This window comes from Pleurodeles waltl, chromosome 5 (assembly GCF_031143425.1).
Source record: "Pleurodeles waltl isolate 20211129_DDA chromosome 5, aPleWal1.hap1.20221129, whole genome shotgun sequence".
Taxonomy (NCBI): domain Eukaryota; kingdom Metazoa; phylum Chordata; class Amphibia; order Caudata; family Salamandridae; genus Pleurodeles; species Pleurodeles waltl.
This window is the reverse complement of record NC_090444.1, coordinates 428,301,425-428,324,914: the sequence shown is the minus strand read 5'-3', so window position 1 is coordinate 428,324,914 and position 23,490 is coordinate 428,301,425. Positions and strand designations below refer to the sequence as shown.

Sequence of the window (23,490 nt, the reverse complement as noted above, 5' to 3'; positions counted from 1 at the left end):
GAGTTTTTACATATGCCTGTTTGAAATTAAGAAATAATTTACAAGTCAAATACAGAACAGTAAAATCTTGTGTGCCAAAGTTGCCTACAGAAACATTATAACTTGCAGGATGAGGGTCAGACATACAAAGAAAGAACCGGGATGCAAAAAACTAATAATAATTATTTTACAAGATTCTCACAGTATACAGAAGCCTCCGGTCCAGCCATTTCTATTTTACTCCCAATGAATACCTTAATTTGAATCAGATAAACATGGGCAATAGCAATATATACTTGGCATATTAAGCTCAGTGGTGCAATGCAATTCTAGTTTTTTTTCTTCCAAACAGACTGCAGCTAAGTTTGTGATAGACACAACTCAGTCGATCAAAGCAGATGTGGTGTACTGCCCTCCTGGAGAAATAGGTTTGTTTTGAAGTAGACTTTTTGGAATGCCTTTCAAAACCAGAAAATTATGAAATCATGATGGTCACAGATTTTAATGTCTGATTTCAGGTATAACTGAATCACATGACACAAGCATCATGGAAGTTTTACCAGAAGTGAACCTTAGCCAGTTATCACGCTTAACGATTCACAAGAAAGACTTCACCCTAATGCGGATTTTAGTATATAATGCCCAATATAAGTAAACCATTGCTAAGTCACATAACCTGTTTGATGCAGCTGCTTTTAAGTCTGAATTGGTTGCAAAGAAATTGCCCAACATATACAATTCATCTACTGTTCGGAACTAAAGGGGGAATCAAAATGTGAACACATGAACATTTATCAAATCCCATTAATAAAACAAATGTGGGTGCACCTAATCTGGGTGAGCCAAACGAGACTGCTGAATATTACCATAGAAAACTGAATACTTGCAGATGAGGTACCTATCAAGGTCAAAACTATGCAAGGCTGCAATTGTACAGGATAAATATGTTTCACAATCCAAATTTTATTTTTAAATTGTGTCAGCAACTTTTTCAGGTATTATTACAACACAGCAACCCAATCCTCACACCACTAACACAAAACAACCAACAGAATTGTGGAGTGCCCTACTAGTTCTGGGCTATAGAAGAAATAGGGAAAAACAGAAGAAGATTTAACTATGATGAAAATTACAAAGAAATGGCTATAGTATTTCCCATAAGTCTGATGGCACAACACACTAAAATCACTTCACTCTTTGAGGTAAGACACAGAAATGTGGTTGAGGTCATCATTTAATACTTGACAAAGTGCCAGTGTCAGGAAGATCTACTACTAATTATCATCCATATGCATAAATGCCTCACTTCAACTAGGTTCTATTCTTGACTCAATAATACAATCCGAGGTTATGGCTCAGCTTAAAAATGGCCTCTTCAGGCACTGTTAATTGGAATTTTATATACCTATCTGCCAGTAAGGATTCAAGGAAAAGTGGTGAAAATCAAACTGCAGGTTTTTCTTGAGACAACAACCATGCAAGGAGCTGTAACTGTATTGTACCCAAAAAGGATAAGAGAGTCATCCAATCTTTCATCGTAGACATTCTGCATGCGCGACTCTAAATGATGTTTTAGTTGCTTTGAATACTGACCACCTTTATTATTATGGATGAAAATAGTGGTATAATGTGCAACAGACCAGGAGGTAGTTAGACTCTTTTGTTATAAACAGGTTTTCAACAGTTTGCCTGAGTGACGTTTGTCAAACTCACCACAGGGAAGCTGTGGCACACTCCTCACATGTTTGCAGTTGAACGTTTCTTGTCAGCCTTCAACCTAATTGCTGATGTGATTGATTGTTTTCTTCCAACACTATGCTGGCTGCATGCAGTATTTAGACTTTCTCTCTTGGTCTGGGCCGGCAAAACAATCAATCCAACATCTCAGAGCAGAGCTCAGATGAATAATGGGTTTAGTCTTAATATGATCACACGAATAAACAGTGAACACAGTTAATAATCTCTGCCAACAGAAGCCCCACAGGGGGTTGCCATGCTTCACCATCAGTCAATGTTGAGATTTTGGGATATATTCTGATTCCACCCTGTCAACACAAAGGCAAGTGAACACTTTTTGTTGCTTTAAATTAATATGTTAAACTTGGCCACACAATTAAACCTTTTTTGTCCAAATTCCATGAGACCCACATGCAAAAAGTTGAGATTGTTCAGATCTCTGCAGCCATAGCAGCTACCAAATCTTTAAAAGACAGCAGTGTTTACTGGTAAATGCAAGAATTAAACTTAATATGTTCATTCCACTTTACAACGTGTAGTGCAGCCTAGTGCTACAGCATTGGAAAACCAGCTGTGCCACAGCATTTGAAAGCCAGCTAGAGAGTTTACTCTGTAGTCTACCCAGAGTTTTACAGTTCACTGGCAAAATACTGTACGAACGTGTGTAGGCTGAAATTATTGCTGTCATATAAGTGAATATATAAGTGAATATATGACAGCAATAATTTGAGATAATAATGGATGTGGAAGTGAACTTTGACCCGAGTAATTAATTAAGGCACTACGGCTGGGATATTTTGAAAAGCATGAAAGTGATTCTGTGACTTTAAACGCCATGATATAAATGGAAGGCCAAGTATCACGTGGTTATTTTTCAAATGGAAGAAACCTATGATTAAAGCTGACACGAACAGCCGCAACGCGTCAGGTTCAAGAGAGCACTTGCTTTTGAAAAGGAATGAAGAAATAACTGCTTTTATTGCCTCCGTGATTTGATTAATGAAATAAAAGCACCTCATTTCAACGTGGATCTGGCACGGCGCTTTTCTCTGTGAGGAGATATTGTTGGAAATTGTGAGCGAGGGTGCTCCGTCCCTGCGCGCCGGCCGCCCTGTTTGGATTAGGCTCCTTGATCGGAGTAAAGTGATGGTGTTTTAAAATATATATATATATATATATATATATATCTACATATGTACAAGTGTTGTTTAACTTAAACCACTACAGGCTTCCGAGGAGGTGGGAGCGTGCATGTGAATCTACAGCGTAACATGCCACAAACAGATGTACACTGGATAAGTGACATTTTCCGTTCAATGGCATGTGTAGCTGCAGATACACATGCTATGCATAGACTACAAAGCAGTTAGTCCTCCCATAAAAGCGGTGGTTAGCCTGTAGGAGTTGAAGTTATTTGAAATAATGTTCTTAGTACAGCTTGACCAACTGTGGCTTGCTGTGTTGCTAAAACATCTACACAATAGTGTTTAGTAAATGTATGTGGTGTTGACCAAGTAGCTGCCTTACATATTTTAGCCATTGGTATGTTTCCTAAGAAGGCCATTGTAGCACCTTTCTTCCTTGTGGAATGTGCTTTAGGAGCAACTAAGAGTTGCTTTTAGCTTTAAGGTAACATGTTTGGATGCATCTTACTATCCATCTTGCTAAACCTTGTTTTGAAATGGGGTTACCAGTATGAGGTTTTTAAAAAGCTACAAACAGATGTTTAGTTTTCCTGAATGGTTTTGTTCTATCTATGTAGTACATCAGAGCGCTTTTAATGTCTAATGTATGTAGAGCTCTTTCTGCCACAGAATCTGGCTATGGGAAGAAGACTGGTAGTTCCACTATTTGATTGATATGAAAAGGTGATACTACTTTAGGAAGAAATTTAGGGTTAGTTCGTAGTACGACTTTATGCTGGTGTACTTGTATGAACGGTTCCTCAATAGTGAAAGCTTGAATTTCACTGACTCTTCGCAATGATGTAATTGTGACTAGGAAGGCAACCTTCCATGTTAAGAAGTGTATTTGACATGAGTGCATAGGTTCAAATGGTGGGCCCATAAGTTGCGTAAGAACTATGTTTAAATTCCACAAAGGAACTTGAGGTGTTCTGGGTGGAATGATGCGTTTTAAGCCTTCCATGGAGGCTTTGATAACAGGTACTCTAAATAAAGAGCTGTGCTGTATATTTTGCAAATACGCAGAAATTGCAGTGAGGTGTATTTTTATAGAAGAGAATGCCAAATTTGATTTTTGTAAATGAAGTAAATAGCATACAATATCTTGTACTGATGCTGAAAGAGGGGCAATTTGTTTAGATTGACAGTAATATACAAGTCTTTTCCATTTGTTCGCATAGCACTGTCTAGTAGTGCGTTTTCTTGCTTGCTTAGTTACTTCCATACAGTCTGTTGGTAGTTGTAAATACCCAAATTCTATGAAGTCAGGAGCCAAATCACCAGATTGAGTGTATTGGGATTTGGGTGCCTAATCTGCCCTTTGTTTTGAGTTAACAGGTCTGGTCTGTTCAAGAGTTTGGAGTGTGGTACTACTGACAGGTCTAATAGTGTTGTGTACCACGGCTGACTTGCCTACTTTGGTGCTATGAGTATCAGACTGAGCGTGTTTTGACGCAATTTGTTGACTAGAAATGGAATGAGTGGGAAAGGGGGAAAAGCGTAAGCAAATATCCCTGACCAATCGATCCATAGAGCATTGCCCTTGGATAGGGGATGTGGGTATCTGGATGCGAAGTTTTGGCATTTTGCATTTTTGCTGGTGGCGAACAGATCTATGTCTGGTGTTCCCCATTGGTGAAAGTATTTTTGAAGTACTTGAGGGTGAATCTCCCACTCTGTTGATGATTTCTGCTGAGTACATCTGCTAATTGGTTGTGTATCCCTGGAATGTATTGTGCTACCAGGTGAATTTGGTTGTGTATTGCCCATTTCCAAATTTTTTGAGTTAGGAGGGGGAGTTGGGATGAATGTGTCCCTCCCTGTTTGTTTAGGTAATACATGGTGGTCATGTTGTCTGTTTTGATCAGAACATTCTTGTGAATGATGAGAGGCTGAAAAGCTTTGAGTGCTAGGAAGACAGCTAACAACTCTAAGTGATTTATGTGTAGCTGTTTGTGTTGGGCATCCCATTGTCCTTGAATGTTATGATTGTTGAGGTGAGCTCCCCAGCCAATCATTGATGCATCTGCTGTAATTATGGTCTGAGGCACAGGTTCTTGAAATGGCCGCCCTTTGTTTAGATTTGTGGAATTCCACCACTGAAGGGACATGTATGTTTGGCAGTCTATCAACACTAGATCTTGAAGTTGACCCTGTGCTTATGACCATTGTTGTGCAAGGCACTGTTGCAAGGGCTGCATGTTTAGTCTTGCATGTGGAACAATTGCAATACATGATGCCATCATCCCTAATACTTTCATGACAAATTTGACAGTGTACTGTTGACCTTTCTGTATTTGTGCTATTATATTCTGGAATGCTTGTATTCTCTGCGTATTTGGACTTGCAGGTGCTTTTCAGTAGTATTGTGCCTAAATACTGTTGTATTTGTGCAGGTTGTAGTTGTGACTTTTGGTAATTTATTGAGAACCCTAGTGTGTGCAGGGTTTGTATTACATAATGCGCATGGTTTTGACACTGCGTATGACTGTTTGATATTATCAGCCAATCGTCTAGATATGGAAAGACATGTATATGTTGTCTACTTAGGTAGGCTGCGACTACCGCTAGGCACTTTGTGAATACCCTTGGAGCTGTTGTTATTCCAAAGGGTAACACTTTGAACTGACAGTGCTTTCCTTGAATGACAAACCTGAGATATTTTCTGTGCACAGGATGGATGGGTATATGAAAATATGCATCTTTGAGGTCTAATGTTGCCATGAAATCGTGTTTTTGAAGTAGTGGGATAACATCCTGTAGGGTTACCATATGAAAGTGTACTGACAGGATGTAAAGATTGAGGGTCCTGAGATCTAATATTGGCCTTAGGGTGCCATGCTCTTTGGGAATGAGGAAATACAGTGAGTAAACTCCCGTCCCTACTTGATTTTGTGGCATGGCTTCTATTGCTTGAGTAATAGGGATTTGACTTCTTCCTGTAACAGAGCGATATGGTCTGTGGATAGTTTGTGTGCTTTTGGTGGAATGTTTGGTGGCGTTTGTATCAATTCCAGGCAATAGCCATTGCGGCTAATTGATAATACCCAGTTGTCTGTGGTAATGTTTACCCAATTGTTATGGAACTTTTGCAGTCTACCTTCGACAGGGGAAGTGTGATTGGAAAGGAATGGCACAAGTCACTGTTTACCTTGTTGTGAGGCTTGTTTTGGTGTTTGATATTTTTCCCTGCCTCTGGGGTACTGGCCTCTATGTGTGCTTTTAAAACCACCTCATTGGTATTGAGGTTGGTAGGCCGGCTTTGGCTGTAATGTGGATGCCTCCACAGTTTGAGCTCTAAATCCACCTCTAAACTGGGGTTTGTGAAAGGATACCCTGTATTGTGTGGTGTATAGTGCACCCATGGCTTTTGCGGTGTCTGAATCCTTACGCATTTTTTTTATAGCAGTGTCGACCTCTGGGCCGAAAAGCTGTTTCTTGTTGAATGGCATATTCAACACTGCCTGTCGGATTTCAGGTTAGAATCCTGAGGACCTAAGCCATGAATGCCTCCTTATGGGTACAGCAGTGTTGATGCTTCTGGCCACTCTATCTGCTGAGTCTAGGGCAGAGCTAATCTGATTGTTGGTGATGGCATGCCCTTCCTCCACTATCTTATGTGCCCTCTTTTGGTGTTCTTTGGGGAGATGCTGGATTATATCTTTCATCTCGTCCCAATGGGCCCTGTCATATCTAGCCAACAGAGCATGTGAGTTGGCTATTCTCTGTTGGTTGGTTGCCTGAGATGCCAACCTCTTCCCTGCAGCATCAAACTTCCTACTCTCTTTGTCTGGTGGGGGTGCATCAGCTGACGACTGTGAGTTTGCCCTCTTCCTGGCAGCGCTTACCACTACGGAGTCTGGAGGTAGTTGCTGAGTAATATAGACAGGATCAGAAGGAGGTGCCTTATATTTCTTTTCTACTCTAGGAGTAATTATTCTTGTTTTTATAGGCTCGCTAAATATTTGGTCAGTATGCTTTAGCATGCCAGGGAGCATAGGGAGTCAACTAATGGTTCAGTGTGCATGGTTACATTATGATATGCTGCCGCCCTAGCTATCACTTGATTGTAGCCTGTACTATCCTCTGGTGGTGAAGGCTTAGAAGGATAGCAATCTGGGTTATTGTCTGGAATGGGGTTTGGATCATAAAGATCCCATGGATCCACATTGTCCTGCTGCGGATCAAATGAGTGTGATGGAGACTGCATAGGTGTAGGGCTGGTAGGAGCAGAGATATGTAGGTGTGAGGAGGAGACTAAGGTGGAGAAAATTGAGGAGGTTGAAGTCTCTCCTTTGTTTTTGGCACTTTAGCTGGCGGCTGTGTAGTGTCCAATTCCTCCTGAAAGGCTAATTTCCTCTTTGGTTTAGCAGGAGGTGCAGTTAAAATTCTGCCTGTTTCTTTATGGATATGAATCCTGGCTTGCCTTTCATTCATTACTTCCATGATTGGTTGTATTTGTGAGTCCTCCTCAGTAATTTTATGGCATTCTCTAAGTGTTTTTGAAAGTCCATGCTCCTCCGTATAACCAGGTCTTTTTGGCTCCAAAGCTGGCTTTTTCGGTATCGAAAAAGATGGGTTTGAGGATGGCCTCGGCTCCGAAAATGATTTTCGAGATTTGGACTCGGAAGGGCACTGTTTGTTCAGTTCGGAGACGGAGCTTCGGCTCAACTCCGATGGCTTTGGAGGAGTGGCCTTTTTCGGTGCCGAACTGGTGGGTTGGTCACCGAGCGTCTTCTTTCGGGTCGAGCCATGGCCTTCCGGCAGTGGCGTCCCTAAGGTCTTATGTTTGGGCTTTGATGGTACAGGGGCAGGCGTACTCACATGCTGTCCTGCCGTGACCGGTCCGTCCTCCTCTGAATCCTGGTCGGAGTCGGTCCTCGAACAGAGACTGCTGTCTGCATGATCTCTTCCTCTTCGACGTTGAGATGCTGGGAGCTCCTCAACGCCATCTCAAGCCTTTGTGCTCTTCTGTCCCGAAGTGTCTTTTTTGACCGGAAGGATCTGCAGGCTTCGCAATTTTCTTCCCGATGGTCCGGGGAAAGGCAAAGATTACAGACGAGATGTTGCTCTGTGTAAGGGAATTTAGCGTGGCACCAAGGACAGAATCGGAATGGAGTCCGATCCATGAGGCTTGCACGCGGTCGGCCCGACCAGGCCCGAGTTGGGCAAACGCGCCCCGAAGGGCGAGTAGAGATGTTTGTTACGACGGTACCGAAGTGTCAATAGAAGGTGTAACGCAATCAAAACAATACCGACGAGAAATGAAGCGTTTTCAAGGTTTTCCGAATCAAACTATCAGAGCGGAAGGAAACACGTCTGAACCCGATGGCAGAAAGAAAACAATCTAACATGGAGTCGATGCCCATGCGCAATGGAGCCGATGAGGAGGAATCACTCGATCCTGTGACTCGAAAACATTTCTTCGAAGAAAAACAACTTGCAACACTCCGAGCCCAACAGTAGATGGCAGAAGTATGCATAGCATGTGTATCTGTAGCTACACATGCCATTGAACATTATATATATATATATATATATATATATATATATAAATACATATACATGAATGCATACACACAAAGAAGTACTGTGGTACTAATTTTTGTTATACATATACGTATATTTTCTGGAGGAAGCACTCTGGGATTCCCGCAGGAGGGCAGGACTAGTCAGTGCTTATGACTATTGATCGGGATACCCTAAAAGAGAAGTATGCTTAACTAAAACTAATCATGATATTGCAGGTCACCTAACAGTTCCTAGTATACAGAGGCAAGTGGTTATATAAAAAGTACCTTTTAACCTTATGGGATCCTGATGCAGCTTCAAATAACATGTCTACATACATAACACGTTTCCTGAAAAACAGTACATAAAGAGGTATCTAAACGTCAAAAATAGCATATTTCACACCTATCCATGCACACACCTTTCAGATGTAGTATGGTGTGCTTTAATCTCATTTTTAAAATCATAAAGTCTGATAAAATATTATTGTACAATCTCAGATGTTGAAGTTTTTGGTCAACGGTATCTGCAGATTATTTTATAGATTAAAAAACAAAGCGTAATTTGGTGGTATAGCGTACTTTCTCCTCGTTTATACATCAGGTGAAAGCAGTTTCAGGCAGCCTTTCCTTTAATATCATGCAATTTGGAGTGTCATAAGGAAACGATTGTGGTAGAACATGGCACCTTGCTTTAACCTGTGGTTTTGCAGCAAGAATTTACTCTGACGAGACAGCATAACAAATTAAGTGCTAACTTTCAAGCTCAGGCAACAGACAGTTTTTGCTCTCTGTACCAGACCAGTGCATGTAAACATAGGCTTTCTTCAAATGTAAAAACACCACAATTGTGCTGGTAAACAGAATAAAATTTGTAATCTGAAAACTGATCATTTGTCTACTAAATGTAACAGTGTAGAAAACACAGTGAATTTAACAATCAAAAAATAACGTGCCATGAATAATAACTTCCCTTGCATGACAAAGTCTACTTGTCCTCTAATATTTTTACAAATATACAAACTATTCCTGACCATCATTCTTCAATAAAACAAAATATGAGAATCAAAGATCTGAATATACCTCTTGCTGTAGGTGATGACACTTTGGCACAATAATTAAGGATCCTTTTCAAGAGAAGATTTCAGCAATGACTGCAAGGGTAAGATTCATAGTTTCATAAAGTGCTTTGTACCCCCATCATAAAAATTAGTAAAATGGGCCTTGCAGAGCATGGCACTCGCTGGCACTGTCTGCAAATGGTTCATTCATGCTTTACACAGTACTTCCCAAACTTTTTAGAACCATGGGCCAATTTTTAGAATGACAAACTTTCATGACCCACCTAGCTTTAATGGACCAGAGGCGGTGGGCAATTAGGACCACTGCTAGCTGGTGCATGGTCAAGGAGTTTCGTTATGGCACAATTAAGTACATTCTGAAAGAACACAATCAGATTTTGAGCTCTAGAGACTTACTCAGGCTTGTGTTAAAGACGGTACAATTTGAGTAGTCAAGGTCACCGGAATTAGGAAATTCTTACATTATTACGTATTTGCCACAACTGCCACACTGTCAATCATCTGCTGTGTAATCTGCAGACTTTAACAAAAAAAAGAATTCTGCCCAAACCAATCAAAAGTTATTAACATTGCTGTGACCTGTGTTGCACGAGGTAGATGGTATACAAAGGTTGACTGGTCATCTTTCAGTTCCTTATTACGGTATTTGGATGTCAAACTGGTACTGATGAGGTGAAACCTTTGCCAAGACATTGCTAACATTTGAAACAAGTCTTGCATTTTCGAGAGGTCGAGCCATTGGCATTGTAAATGGATAATTGTATATTTTTTGCCACATAGATCGGCCAACCCTGCCTCATAGTTTGGTCCTTTCCTGCCACATAATAACATTGAGCAAGCATCTCTACAAGATCATGCGTGACAAAAGCGAACTTGTAATGAGAAACAGTGTAACAAGAATTGTGGAGAATAGAGTATCACAGCTCTATACTATGATGAACAAAATGTAAATGCTTAACTATAGTTAAAGAAGCTTTGCGTTGACATTTGACATTTTGTGAGCTGTGCGCAAACAGGATGCACTGTCGTCTCCGTAAATGTGAGGTTTGGTAACTAAGAAACAATGTGAAGTAACTGCCAGTTATTCAAAACGCTCCAATACCGCCCACTGCGCTGTGTAAAACTTGAAAGCGCCACGATAGCCACGAGCACGTAGGAAAAACAAAAGAAACAATGTGAAGTAGCTGGTAGTCATGCAAAGTGCTCCAATAGTGCATACTGCACCGTGCAAAACTTTAACACGCCATGGGCACCTTGAGGACAAATGAGAAACAAAATACACAATCTGAAGTAACTGACAGTCATGCAAAGCGCTCAAATACTGACCACTGTGTTGTGTCAAACTTGAATGTACTAAGGCCGCCAAAAGCGTGTACAAAAAGCAAAATAAACAATGAAAAGTAACTTGTAGTCATGCAAAGTGCTCCAACACTGCCTTTGTGCTGTATAAAACTTGAAAGTGCCATTTCCGACCTGAGCGCAAATGAAAAACAATAGAAACAATATGAAGTAACTGGTAGTCAAGCTCCAATACTGGCCATTGTGCTGTGAAAAACTTGAATGGTGCCATAGCCGCCACAAGCATGATTGAAAAACTAAAGAAACAATGACAAGTAACTTGTTATGCAAATCGCTCCCATACTGCCAATCGAGTTCCTGTAGCGGGAACTCGAATGGCTCTATGGGAGCGATTTGAATAACTATCAGTTACTTGTCACCGTATCTTTTGTTTTTTAGTCGCTCTCATGGCACTTCCAAATTTTATACAGTGGGAACTTGATCAGCAGTACTGATTTGCATAGAGCGCGCCAATACCGCAGATTGCGTTACCGCTGTGTAAAAAATAAAAGTGCCATGAGAGCGAATAAATATACATCCACTTAAAAAAAAAAAAAAGATTACAGGGACATTATAATTAGGTTCTGAATTTACTTGTACAAAACCAGACAAATTCAGTAGTTATAGTTAGAGTTACTTCAAGTAACTATAACTCACAACCTAAGGTAACAACGCGTGTCTTCGCCATGCACAGTTTTTTCTTTAATAATTTAACTTCTAATATTTCATTGATATTTTGAATGACATTATAGGAGTTGTCATGACGGCTTAATATCTGGGGTAATTCATTTTTGGTGCCAGTTATAGTTACTTGAAATAAATAACTATAACTGCTGAATTTCTCTGGCTTTGTGCGAGTACATTCAGAACCTAAATCCTTGTAACCTTTAGTTTTTTAAGTGAATATTTGTCTTTTTTCATTGTATTTCCTAACTATAACTTTCCTGTAACCTTTGTTTTTTTCAGTGAATTTCTATGTTTTATTAAACGGAATGTAATTTTCATTAATATACGTTAATCCAACCACTGCTGCGCGTAGCCTTTAGCTGTGCAATGCGCGGGTTGGCCGCCGGCAGCCAGGGCCTGACACCAATGCCTATAACCACCCAATCCACGCCGTGCACAGCATTCGCTGTACACAGCCTTTGGCCACAAGCAGTGGGAGTTGGACACAGGGCCTGTCTCTCTGGGTGTGAGAATAGTTGCAAGAGGGTGTCTCTGGGTGTTAGAGTGACTTGAGAGAGTCTGTCTGGGTGTGAGAGTGGGTGTGAGACTATCTGATTGAGCTCCAATAGATGAAAGATGCATTCACCTCCACAAAGGATTTCAGATCATTTTTCAATACGTAATCACAAAGTAAACACACTTGCTTTGCCTTCGCCAAGCCCAGGAGTTAGGATCCTTGTCCTTACCATAAGTGGAGCTTCAACTGGGGCACCTACTATGTTTATATTTTTAAGTGCTTCCTGTTGAGTTTTAATTTTTGTGAAATGAGCATCATCGCCAGAATAGAAGTTCACCTGATCGTTTATCCAACAAGAGTCCACAGTTAGGACAAAATGCCTATACAACTGGAGCATGTTCTACATGTTAGTTAGTGCTATCTCGTTGGGTAAATGTCCAGTGTGGGGGAAGGGGCGCAGACACCCTCCCTGGCAGATTTCGGCCCCTGGAAATCCATTCCCCAGGGCCCAGCCTTAATATATAAATATGTATATATTTTTTTTTGGGAGGGGGCACGCGTTCCCCCCCCTCCCCGGACTCCATCCCCCAGCGCCCAGCCATCTGTCCTCGGTAACCTACAAGGCATCCAGTGTACAATGGGACCGCAGGGTGAGCCTCAAGGCCCTGCGGTCTCAGTCAGTTTCCCATCGCCTGTAGGAGCCGGCAATGTTTTCACAGACAGTGAGCTGCTGAACTTGCAGCTCCCTGTCTGTGAGAGTAGTAGTTTCCTCTGTTTCCCTGTCCACATGTCTGCAGGGAAAGAAACAGAGGAAACCTCCGCTTCCAACAAGCAATAACTGTTTAATACCGCTTGCTTGCTGGAACCAAAGTGTTTGCTCTGACTTGGCGAGAGCTGTCAAAGCTCCTGCCAAGTCACCGCAAACAGCTATGTCCCCAAGGGTGGGCACCCCAGGACATAGCAGGAACCAGCCTTGGGGGATGGCGATTCATAGGGCCATTATTGGCTCCTCAAGGGGGGGCCATGCAGCCCCCTCCAACATTTGAAATTTTCCCCTGGGGAAGTGGTGGTCTCCGGGGCTGGGGGGTCCACAACGGACCCACTTCATTATTTTTACTCAGCCCCGGTGGGTGGGCGGGTGAGGGGGTGGCGGTTCCCGAGGCTCCCCCTTAATGTGAAATTAATTGTGCTAAGGTGTGGTGGTCCCCTGGGCTGTGGGGGCTTCACGGGCCCCTGTGTTAATTTAATCTTTAGGGCTGGGGAGGTGGCGGTCCCTGGGGCTCTGAGGAAGGCCATACGCCCAATCCCCATACCAAATTACTGTTTTGCTCCAGGGGGGTGGTGGTTCCCAGGGGCATGGAGAGCTGCGCGGCTACTTGCATATTAAAAGAATAGGGCAGGAGACCCCCCCCCCCCCCTTTAAAAAACAAATGAAAAATCTTGCGTCTCCAACAGCAAAAGTTTCTGAGATTATTTAGCCCTTCCTTGTTGGAGTGTTGGCAGCCAATTAGATATCAGCACATGGACAGTTTGATCAGCGGACTATCCACATCCCTACACATCTATATGCTTTAAACTCTAATTACTCCAAAGCTACTGAATGGATTTGTACCAAATCACAACAGGCATTCTTTCTGGACCAAGAGTAAGCTTTCTGCCAAAGTTGGTGTAATTCTGTTCAGTGGTTCGGGCTGTAGTTGTGTTCAAAAAGTTGAAAAATCCCATTGACGTAGAAGGGGGAAAAAGTATTTTGGGACCCCTTTCTCAGCCCCTGCTTGATGCCTGACAGATCACCCCAAAACTTTCAACATAGCAGCTGAAGCGTCAAGTTTAAATTTTGGATTTCTAAAATGGCACCAAAGTTATTGGCAAAACAAAAAAAGCTCTGTCTATGGAACAAATGGTACTAACTATAAATACCTACTGGCTATATCGCCCCAAGACAGAAACGGTCACTATGATGATGTCATAAATAAATATGAGGACCAAGCTGAGTAATCAGCAACACAGTAATAATATCAGAGGATGGAAAGTTTGGAGGACATCAGACTCCCCAGTAAAGATAAGGCTGTTGAAGCATTTAAACCCATGCCAAGTGACTGAGTAGTCAAAATGGGGTAGGTAATAGCAAAAGCTTTTTTATTTTTTATAAGCAACAACAGTAGTGAAGGACAAAGCGCATTGTCATTCATAATGTCAACACAGTATATACAGTGCGAGTACTGTTTTCTGCATCTCATTCCATCCACCCACTCGCTTGCAACATGCAAGCACCTCATATAACAGCAATACATCGGAAATTGAGGATTAGCATCTCCACTGGTATGCGATTTTATGCAAGAAGTATAAAATGTTTGCAAAAGCTGGCATCCATACAGTGCTCTCAGATCAATCCATCCACATGGAGTAACTCCACCGCTTTTCCAAATGACATGTATGGAGGTATGAAAACATAATGCACCATCAAACAGATCAGCCTAAGTCACCATGCTCAACATCATCTGCTACCTTCTGTGTGTGCAGTAGCAAATGAGTAGTCAGTGGGTCCCAGATGTCTCGTGGACGAGATCAAGTGGGAAGTAATTCAGAATACACAGACATTTGATCTTTACATTTAATAAGGTCAGACAGCGATTCCTTGAATTTTGGCACTCTCTCTCAATCCTATCGACAGGCAATCCTACGTTTGGCCATAAGCAAGGCCAATGTAACATACCTTCTGAAGCTAATCTCCACCCCCTTCGTGTGGCCCAGAAGGGCCACTAGGGGAGTCACAGGTTGACCCACCATGGTCTCAAGTGCAGTGGAAACGTTGCCACAATAAGCCTGTATTGGACCGCAGAACCATGCAAGATGGAGGAAATCTGCTCCAGCCATAACATCTGCTCCAGCCATAACACACCAGTGACAGTTGTCATTATGGCGAAGATGCTAGTGGTGAAGCTTAGTTTGTGTATAGTATTTTCAATGGAGAAATTTGTAGTGTATTATCCAGAGCCTGATACTGGAAGCTATTCTGCTAGTTCAAATGCAGCAATATCGCCATGGGTTTATCTGTATTAGCGAGTCCTATGCCTGCATCCCATTGGTGTAGGCGGGAGACTAAATGTCCAGGATTTTCAGTATGGAGTAGAGCATTGGTTCCCAACCTGTGGTCCGGGGACCCCTGGGCGTCCGCAAAGCCTTCTCAGGGGGTCCGCGAGACCCTAGAAAATTAAAAAATATTAACAAATATTGATAAGTTAGGTCCCGAGCTTCCAGTAATGACTCAGGCGGGGGTCCCCGGATTCCCATGATGATTCAGTGGGGGTCCCTGGGTTCCATTAATGTTAAAGTGGGGGTCCACAGAAATCAAAAGGTTGGAAACCACTGGAGTAGAGTGTGCAGAGTATCACATATGGGGGTTCAAGTGGAAAAGCAGGGGTTACAGCTCGTACTTATGTCGCAGACAGATATACAAAAATATATCCTAGGAGGTTGGAGTCCCACCCTCAAAAAAAAAAAAGCTTCCTGAGACTTAAATGTTCCCTCCCTATAAAGATTCCACCAATGTTCCATACCTCTAGCTTGAAGCAGCTGTATGCAAGTATTCTCTTGTGTGACAGGAAACAATGGGTGACATGCCAATGGAATGAGTGGGGAGTACAATAGTGGCTTGTTAAGCTCGCAGGACATCCCATGCCATGTCTTTGAAGTATATGCCACCATGGACCTGCTAGTGTTGTGGACGATAGCAGGGATCCCAAGTATGAGGATGGTGGAACAGGAGCCAGATATCCATGTTCTATAGATAAATGTGGCATAAATGGAGGAGGTCGGTATCAGTGAAGAGAATGATTGGCCTGCGTGCTTCAATAGTAAAGCTCCATGTCCGGGGCTTTGATCTCTCCTTTAGAGAATGGCAATGTGAGTGTCCCAGTGTATGCAAGGTTGCTTGCCCGCCCATGCCAGTCGTATCAGTTGGGTTTTCAGTAGTCGAAAGAAGTTATGTCCCGGATGTATAGGGACATTTAGGAACAAATATAAAAATGTAGATAAGATGAACATTTTCTTCAATGCGATGCAACCCGCCAATGATAGGGATAAGGAAATGTAATGTGGTCAGTAACGATGTTTAATGTAAAATCCTAATTTTCTCTAACCTCCTCTCTGTCCCTTGATACCACCACTTCTGAATATCAGAGCTCAGAGCGGCACCACTTCATCAGAAAGTATGGAGTGAACATTTGCCTAGCTGATGAGAGGAAACAAATGAGATTCTTCCCAGCTAATCTGTACTCCGGATAGCTCACCAAAACTGACAAATTTGCGGAGTACCCCATTAACGCTGACCTGGGGATCTCTCAAATAGAGGATGATGTTGTCTTCATATAAGAAAACTAAGATTTGCCTGGAAGGATACTGAATCGCATGTTCGCAGTGTCATTGTAGCTGCATGGTTCCTAAAGGCTCCACCGCTAGAGCAAAAACTAACAGCAAGAGCGGGCAGCCCTGCCATGTGCCTCTACTACTGTTTATTGAGGAGGAGATCGAGCCATTGATCTTAACACTCGACACTGGTCGTGTATAATGAAGACCTATCAATGTAAAAAAACAATGGGAAGTCCCATCCAGGGGAGTACAGTCATGAGGAAATCCGAATCAAGAGAATCAAACGCCTCGGTGGTGTCTAAAAACCGCCACCGCTGCTAGATCTGGGTCTTTATCATACATTGATGCAAATAAGGTGCATAAATTATAAGACAATTATATTTCCGGCATGAAACCCGACTAATCAGGAAAAACCAAGGTGGTCATAACAGGGGCTAGTCGATTGGCCAGTATTTTTGCCAATATTTTAACATTGCAATTCATAAGGGATAAAGGTCTATAAGACTCACACATGTAGGGTGACTGCCCTGGCTTAGGTAGGGCAATAATCAGAGCCTCCCATCCAGGAGGGGTGGGGGCAGGGGGTGTTGCTGTTGACCTCGCCTCCTGATATATGGATTTTAGAATTGGGATCAGTGTGTTAATATAAGTTTTATAGAAGCCTGCAGGTAGGGCATCTGGCCCCAGGGCTTTAGCCAGCTGAAGCTGCATGATAGCCTGCCTAATCTCGTCCTCAGTGACATCCTCCGTGTGTTAACTGTGGTGAGCAACACTCAACCATCCCAGCTGTACATCTTCCAGATGTATCTACATCAGCCGATCCAAGCCTATGGGATGTGTAAAGGGAGCTATAAAAGTCTCCTGAAAATTTACCAAGCTACTGATGTGTTCACTGACTGGTACAAACCAATGCAGCCACCCTAGACAGAGTTCTGCCCCCCTGAGGTAAGGGACAATGCTCTTGGAAGCCCCAGAACAAAGGCCTGCTCTGGGCAGAGGTGATAAAACCTCATCCAGAGCAGGATGGACATTCCAGGGTGGGGAGCTTCAAAGGCCTTGCCCCCTTTGATGCAACTCAGGTCTCTCCATATGGCGGAGATGACTGACCCCCCAGGTCAAGATCCCAATTTTCGTGGCAGCACAGGCGGGAAAATTAGTTAAATTAGGGGGAGTGCCCACTTCATGCCAGTCCCATCCCTAAGGGGGATGAGTTTAAGTGAACACTACTTTTTAAATTCCTCTATCTAGCTTGGAAGGTATTAGGCCACTAGGGTTAGGGTTAGGGTTATGCCCACTTCCTAGCAGAAGTGGTCATAAGAAGGGTGTAGTCATCCTAAAGGTGGTCAGCCTATTGGCAACCACCTGGTACTCCCTGTAACACACTAAATTGAGTATTTAGGTGGCATCCCTGAACCCTAGAACTCAGATCCTGACTACCGCAGAAGAAGAGGAAGAAGAAGCAGCTGACCCAGTATCAGCCCTTCTGGCCTGCCTGTTAACCTTACCGGACTCCACACAAAAATACTCATCCCATAACTGCAACTTCAAGAAACCGAGGAAGCCTGCCTGCCTTCTAAAAAGACTAAGACTCCTGTGAGCAGCGGACCTGATCAGCAGCAAAGTAAACAACAAGGACTCTGCAAGCCTGAAAACCCGAAACCTGAAGTGACCTCAGCACCCGACAACCTCAACTTGGCGAGAAGCCCACCAATGGTGCCAGCATGGCTCTCCAGCTGTCCTGAGCCAGAGTCCACCCGAGTGACACCCCTCCTGACTCATCCAAGTCACCTACAGTCCCTGCATTAAGGCCACCTCTCCCCCGGCCTGGTAAGAGAAAGCAGGACATCTACAACAACCACTGCACCCATGACCCCTGGCCACAGCTGAGGTGGGTCATGGGTGCCAACGACATCCCCTGGCTCCTGAAAGCTCGATCCTCCCCCACAACTCCTGCAGCCTCAACTCACAGGACCCCCTGACCGCAAGTGCTTCCGGACAAGAAAAACAGACACCAAAATAACACCCCGGCATCTGTCACCCCTGGGCACAGGAGAAGAGGACCAAAGATACACCTACGTACCCAAGCACCCCAAGTCCACTACCTACCTGTTTGTTCTTTCCGACTGGCTTTCCAGCCAGAGCCTGCAGCCTGTTTGTCACAGCGTCACTCTCCTATAGGAAACAATTAGGCACCTGACGCCTTACTGCACCTCTGCACCCAGCCGCCTCAGTGATGCCTGGTATGACCTGCTGATGTGGTTCGGATTAGTGCCCAGTACATACCTTAACTCCAGAGACTGGCTTCATAAGTCATTGTTAACCCTGTGTTTGCTGAACATTGTTTTTCCTCCACAGGATAACGTTGAGAGAACTTTGAAAAGTGCACTGTGTATTTTTGAAACTGCAAAGTATTTATGCTTGAAAGTCTACTTATCTGATTATGTAGTTCTTGGGTTTGAAACACATATAAAAATAATTATTTTTCGAAATTGGTCTTGGATTTATTCTTTGAGTGTGTGTCTCATTCATTTTCTCTGTGAGTACACCAAAAGCACTACCCTCTGATAAGCCTAACTGCTCTCCCACACTACTAGAAATAGAGCATTAGTCCTATCTACTGTTGCCTCTGCAACACCAATTGGGGGTCCACTGGACTCTCTGCACAGTGTACTTCATTTTAATGCACTATATAGAGAAAGCTTCTTACATTGGTTGAACAGTGGTGGGGTCTGCGACTTTGCTTTTGCTCCTACCACTTGGTCAATAAGTGACAACACGAGTATATCCAAAAATTGCCTTTAGTTAAATTGCATTTTTTAAAGTGGGTATTTTTCTAAATTCTTAAAAAGTATTGTTAGGGCCCTGGTTAGGCCCCGTAGCTTAACAGTAAAAGTTTTTAAAACTTACTTTAGTTATTAATGCTAAAACCTGTGTTTCTCTAGCTCAAAAAGGTCCTCACTTTAGTAAAATAATGAGTACCTCAAAGGACAGGGTTGTGGAGCTCAGGTTCACCCTTTACCTTCAGCTTTCCCGCAAGCAGTTAGGGCCCTTTGTCAAGGGTCCAAACCCTACCAGTGCAAAGCCCCAGGAGCTATTGGCAGAACATGAGCAGACCCATTCTGCAGAAGAGGCCACTCACTTTGTAGATCGGGGCCGTGCAAGTGACAGAGAACTGGACACTCCTCAAGTTAAAGGAGTGACGACTGTACCATAAGTGCCTAGGACACATCCCACTAGTGAGGAGGACTCTGGTTCCTCAAGGTTCAGAGAGAGATTATCTGAAGAAGAGAAGCTTTTAGAGAAGTTAGCTAGGAGACTTGCCCTGTGAAACAGAATCCTATCAATAGAAAAATTAAGAAGAGAAATGGGTTTAGCACCCAAGGATGGTGGCAACAATTGTCTAACTAGGGACAGAGTAGAGCACTGACTCTAAAATCCTCAAAGGTATTGTCCCTGAATATGAGAAAGGTGAAGATACCACCAAATGGTTCACAGCCTGTGAGAGGGCCTGTGTTGCCAGAAAACGTGACAAACAGCATTGGGGCTCTCCTATGTGGGATCTGTTTTCATGAAAATTCAGGAATAGACTCCTGACACTGAATGAGGCAGATGCAAGATCTTATGACCTCACAAAGGATACCCTGATTGAGGGCTTTGGGCTTACTCCTGAGGAGTATAGAATCTGATTCAGGGAGACTTGAAAAACAGACAGTCAGTCCTGGGTTGATTTTGTGGACTTTTGTGGCTGGTTAAGAGGAACAATGTGCATTTTTATGAAGGTATTTACAATTTAGTAATGAAAGACTATCTGTTGAGTAATTGTGTGCAGGAAAAGTTACATCAGTACCTGGTAGACCTAGGTAGGAAGGCAGACCCACTGGGTTAAAACAAGCGGGACCCAAACTTCCACAGGTGTGGGGGGGGGGGGCAAAAAAGGAGGCCCAAAAGCCCTATCCAAGGGAAAGAGGGTAAACAAAACAGGGACAAAAACAAGGAGCCTTCTAAAGACCCCCAAAAACCTGCACAGGAGGGTAGGCCCTGAGGCTCTTCCCAGCACAAAGGTGGGTACAAGGGTGAAAACTGGGATCCCAGAAACACTTGGTGACATAATTACAAATCCAATGGACACCAAACTGGAGATCTTAACTGTCCTAACAAAAAGAATTCCTCAAGTGCACCTGCAGCAAATGCAGTGATAAGTCTCCAGATGGAATTCCAAGTAGGCCCTGACCATTTCGTTGAACTTATTGAGGCAACATTTGTCTCAGAGGGTTGAATGAACGTAGCTGCCTTGGCTGTCTAGCCCAGTAATCTGGAGAGATACAGACAACCGCCTCATATAAATGGGATTCAAGTTGAAACACTGAGATATACTGATGCCAGTGTCACCATGGTGACTAAGCAACTAGTGTCCTCAGAACAGTATCTGACTGGGGAGACATACACAGTCCTCTGACAATCAGGCTAAGGTACATCCCATGGCAATGGAATCCTTAGAAGAGGGAGGGGTTACTGGCCAGAAGGTGGTGGTGGTATCTCCTGCTATACCTGTGCAATGTCTGCTAGGAAATTACATGGGGTCCACAGCATGGGCGGAGGTAGAAAGAAAATCCCATGCAGCTATGCTGGGTATTCCTGAATGGGTCTGTGTAAATATAAGAGCACAAAGTAAGGCCCACAGTGAAAAAGTAGAGTTGGAGTCTGGAGTAATGGCCCAACCTACCAAGAGAAAAGGCAAAAAGTCTGTAAGGCAGCTTCCAAATCAGACACCAGAACAGGTCCCCTTTCCTCAGGAAGAAGCTCCGACAGCCCCAGAGGAAACTGAGCCTCAGGAGCTTGGGCCTTACACGACAGAGCTCCTAGGGCCAGGGGGATCCTCTAGGAAAGATCTGTGCCAGAGACAGAGGACCTGTCCCACTCCTGAAGGCCTGAGATAGCAAGCTGCTGATCAGGAAAAGGGAGATATAATTGGCTCCCATAGGACCTACTGGGAGGAGGGACTGACACTGAGGCCAGAGACCTAAAACCTGGTGCTACTAGGAGGGTGGTAGTGCCTCAGCAGTTCAGAGAGTTGCTCTGCCCTTTGGCTCATGACATTCCCATAGCTGGGCATCTTGGATAGGCAAAACATGGAGTTAGTAAACCACTTCTACTGGCCAGGTATGTCCCAGAAGGTGAAGGAGTTTTGTAACTCATGTCCCACCTGTCAAGCCAGTGGCAAGACAGGTGGCCACCCAAAGGCCCCCTTAATTCCACTTCCAGTGGTTGGGGTTCCCTTTGAAATAGTAGGGACTGACATTGGCGGTCCCTTTGACACTCCAACAGCATCAGGGAACAGATTTATACTGGTTGTAGTGGATCAAGCAACCAGGTGTCCTGAAGCAATTCCCAGGATGACTACTACTGCCCCTGCAGTAGCTAGGGCCCTCACTGGTGTATTCACCAGAGTGGGCTTTCCAAAGGAGGTGGTGTCAGACAAAGGTACTAATTTCATGTCTTGGTACCCAAAACACGTGGGCTGGGTGTGGTGTGATCTATAAGTTCACTACCCCTTATCACCATAAACCAACTGTCTTGTGAAGGAGGGATGGGAGAGACCTCTCAGAGAGCCTAAGCAAGACGTTGTGGATTATGTGCTTAGACTTCATACCAGGGTGGCTGAGTACATGGAAAAAGCTTCCAAAAATCTTGAGGCCAGCATAGAGCTCTGGTATGACCAAAGAGCTGCACTTGTGGAATTCCAACCAGGGCAGAAAGTATGGGGTTTGGAGTCTGTGGCTCCCAGGGCCCTTCAAGACAAGTAGAGTGAACCATACTCATTCCTAAAAAGAAAAGGGAAAGTCACCTACCAGGTGGACTTTGGTTCTTGCAGGCACCCAAACAGGTTATCATGAAAACTGCCTGAAACCCTATCATGAGAGAGCTGAGATGACCATGTTCATGTCACTGATAAGGAACAGGTAGGAGAGGGTGAACCTTTCCCTGATCTTTTCAGACACCCTTACTGGCCAACAACAGGCTGATTGTAAGCAAGTCTTATATAAGTTTGCTTAGCTCTTCTCTTTGACCTCTAGACAGACTACCTGGTGCACACGTGATGTGGACAGTGAGGACAGCTTGCCTGACAAAAATAATATTTATAGACAGTCTGACCATGCCAAAGAGAGCATCAAAGCTGAAGTCAGTAAGATGCTGGAAATGAGAGTCAGTGAGCACTCAAAGTCCCTGGGCAAGCCAGGTGGTTTTAGTCCTCAAGCCTCATTCCCAGGGTGGAAATAAATAAATGAGGGTATCTGGGGGCAGAGCTTGCCGAGCCGAAAGATGGCCGCATGTTAGCAGAGCCCCGCTGGCTACCACACAGTCCTTCATAATCCTGTGGACTATACCCATGCTTTCCTACCCACTGGGGGAAGACCGATGCCCGATCGTCAGGGAAACAGAATTGGCCGTCTGGGTGCTCCGATAGTGCCCAGCACGGGAGTCGAGTGAGGAGGATCGGACCGCGTGGGCCGGGGCTGTCCAGCTGGGTCCTAGGAGTGGTGAGGCAGCGCTGGCGCGGGCCCGCAAGCACAAGACAAGAAAACGCCCAGGACGCGCCGCGGCGGAGGCGGGCCCGCCTGGGATGGTGCTGGATGCGCACCAGGGGGGCAGCCCCGATCGGATCGGCGTGGCCGCGGAAGTCTCTGGGCGGCGTGGGGGCGCACGGCCTCGCGCTCCTTACATGCGGTGTACGCAGCGGATCCGACCTAAATAGAAGGAGCCTTGAGGTGATCCTAGGCGACGCGGCAGGAGCAGGCGAAGGCCCACGGCTGTCACGAAAAAAAAAGTGAACAGACTGGACGGCGCGGAGCTGAGGGGGCTGCGGTTTGACCGGGAGTGGCGCCTTTGCGGCGGCGGATGCGGCGCATTGGGCGTATACACAATAAAAGTAAGGCGACCTCTGTGGGTGCTGATTGTGGCGCGCTGGCCGTTGCCGAGCCGGGGTTGGGCCACGGCGTTCCAGGAGACCGGCAGAGAGGAGCAGCCTGGGACGAGACGTACCCCCGGTGGAGCGAGATTGAAGTCAAAAGTCAGATTGGTGGCACTGACTCTTTGTGGGGGCCCTT

At 44.3% G+C, this 23,490-nt stretch overlaps 1 protein-coding gene across 1 annotated transcript in view; it reads right to left on the bottom strand.

Moving 5' to 3' along the window:
- The window catches only part of PSME4 (proteasome activator subunit 4), a 1,396,200-nt gene that overhangs the window by 1,100,707 nt on the left and 272,003 nt on the right, over window positions 1–23,490 (bottom strand). The window lies entirely within an intron of this gene.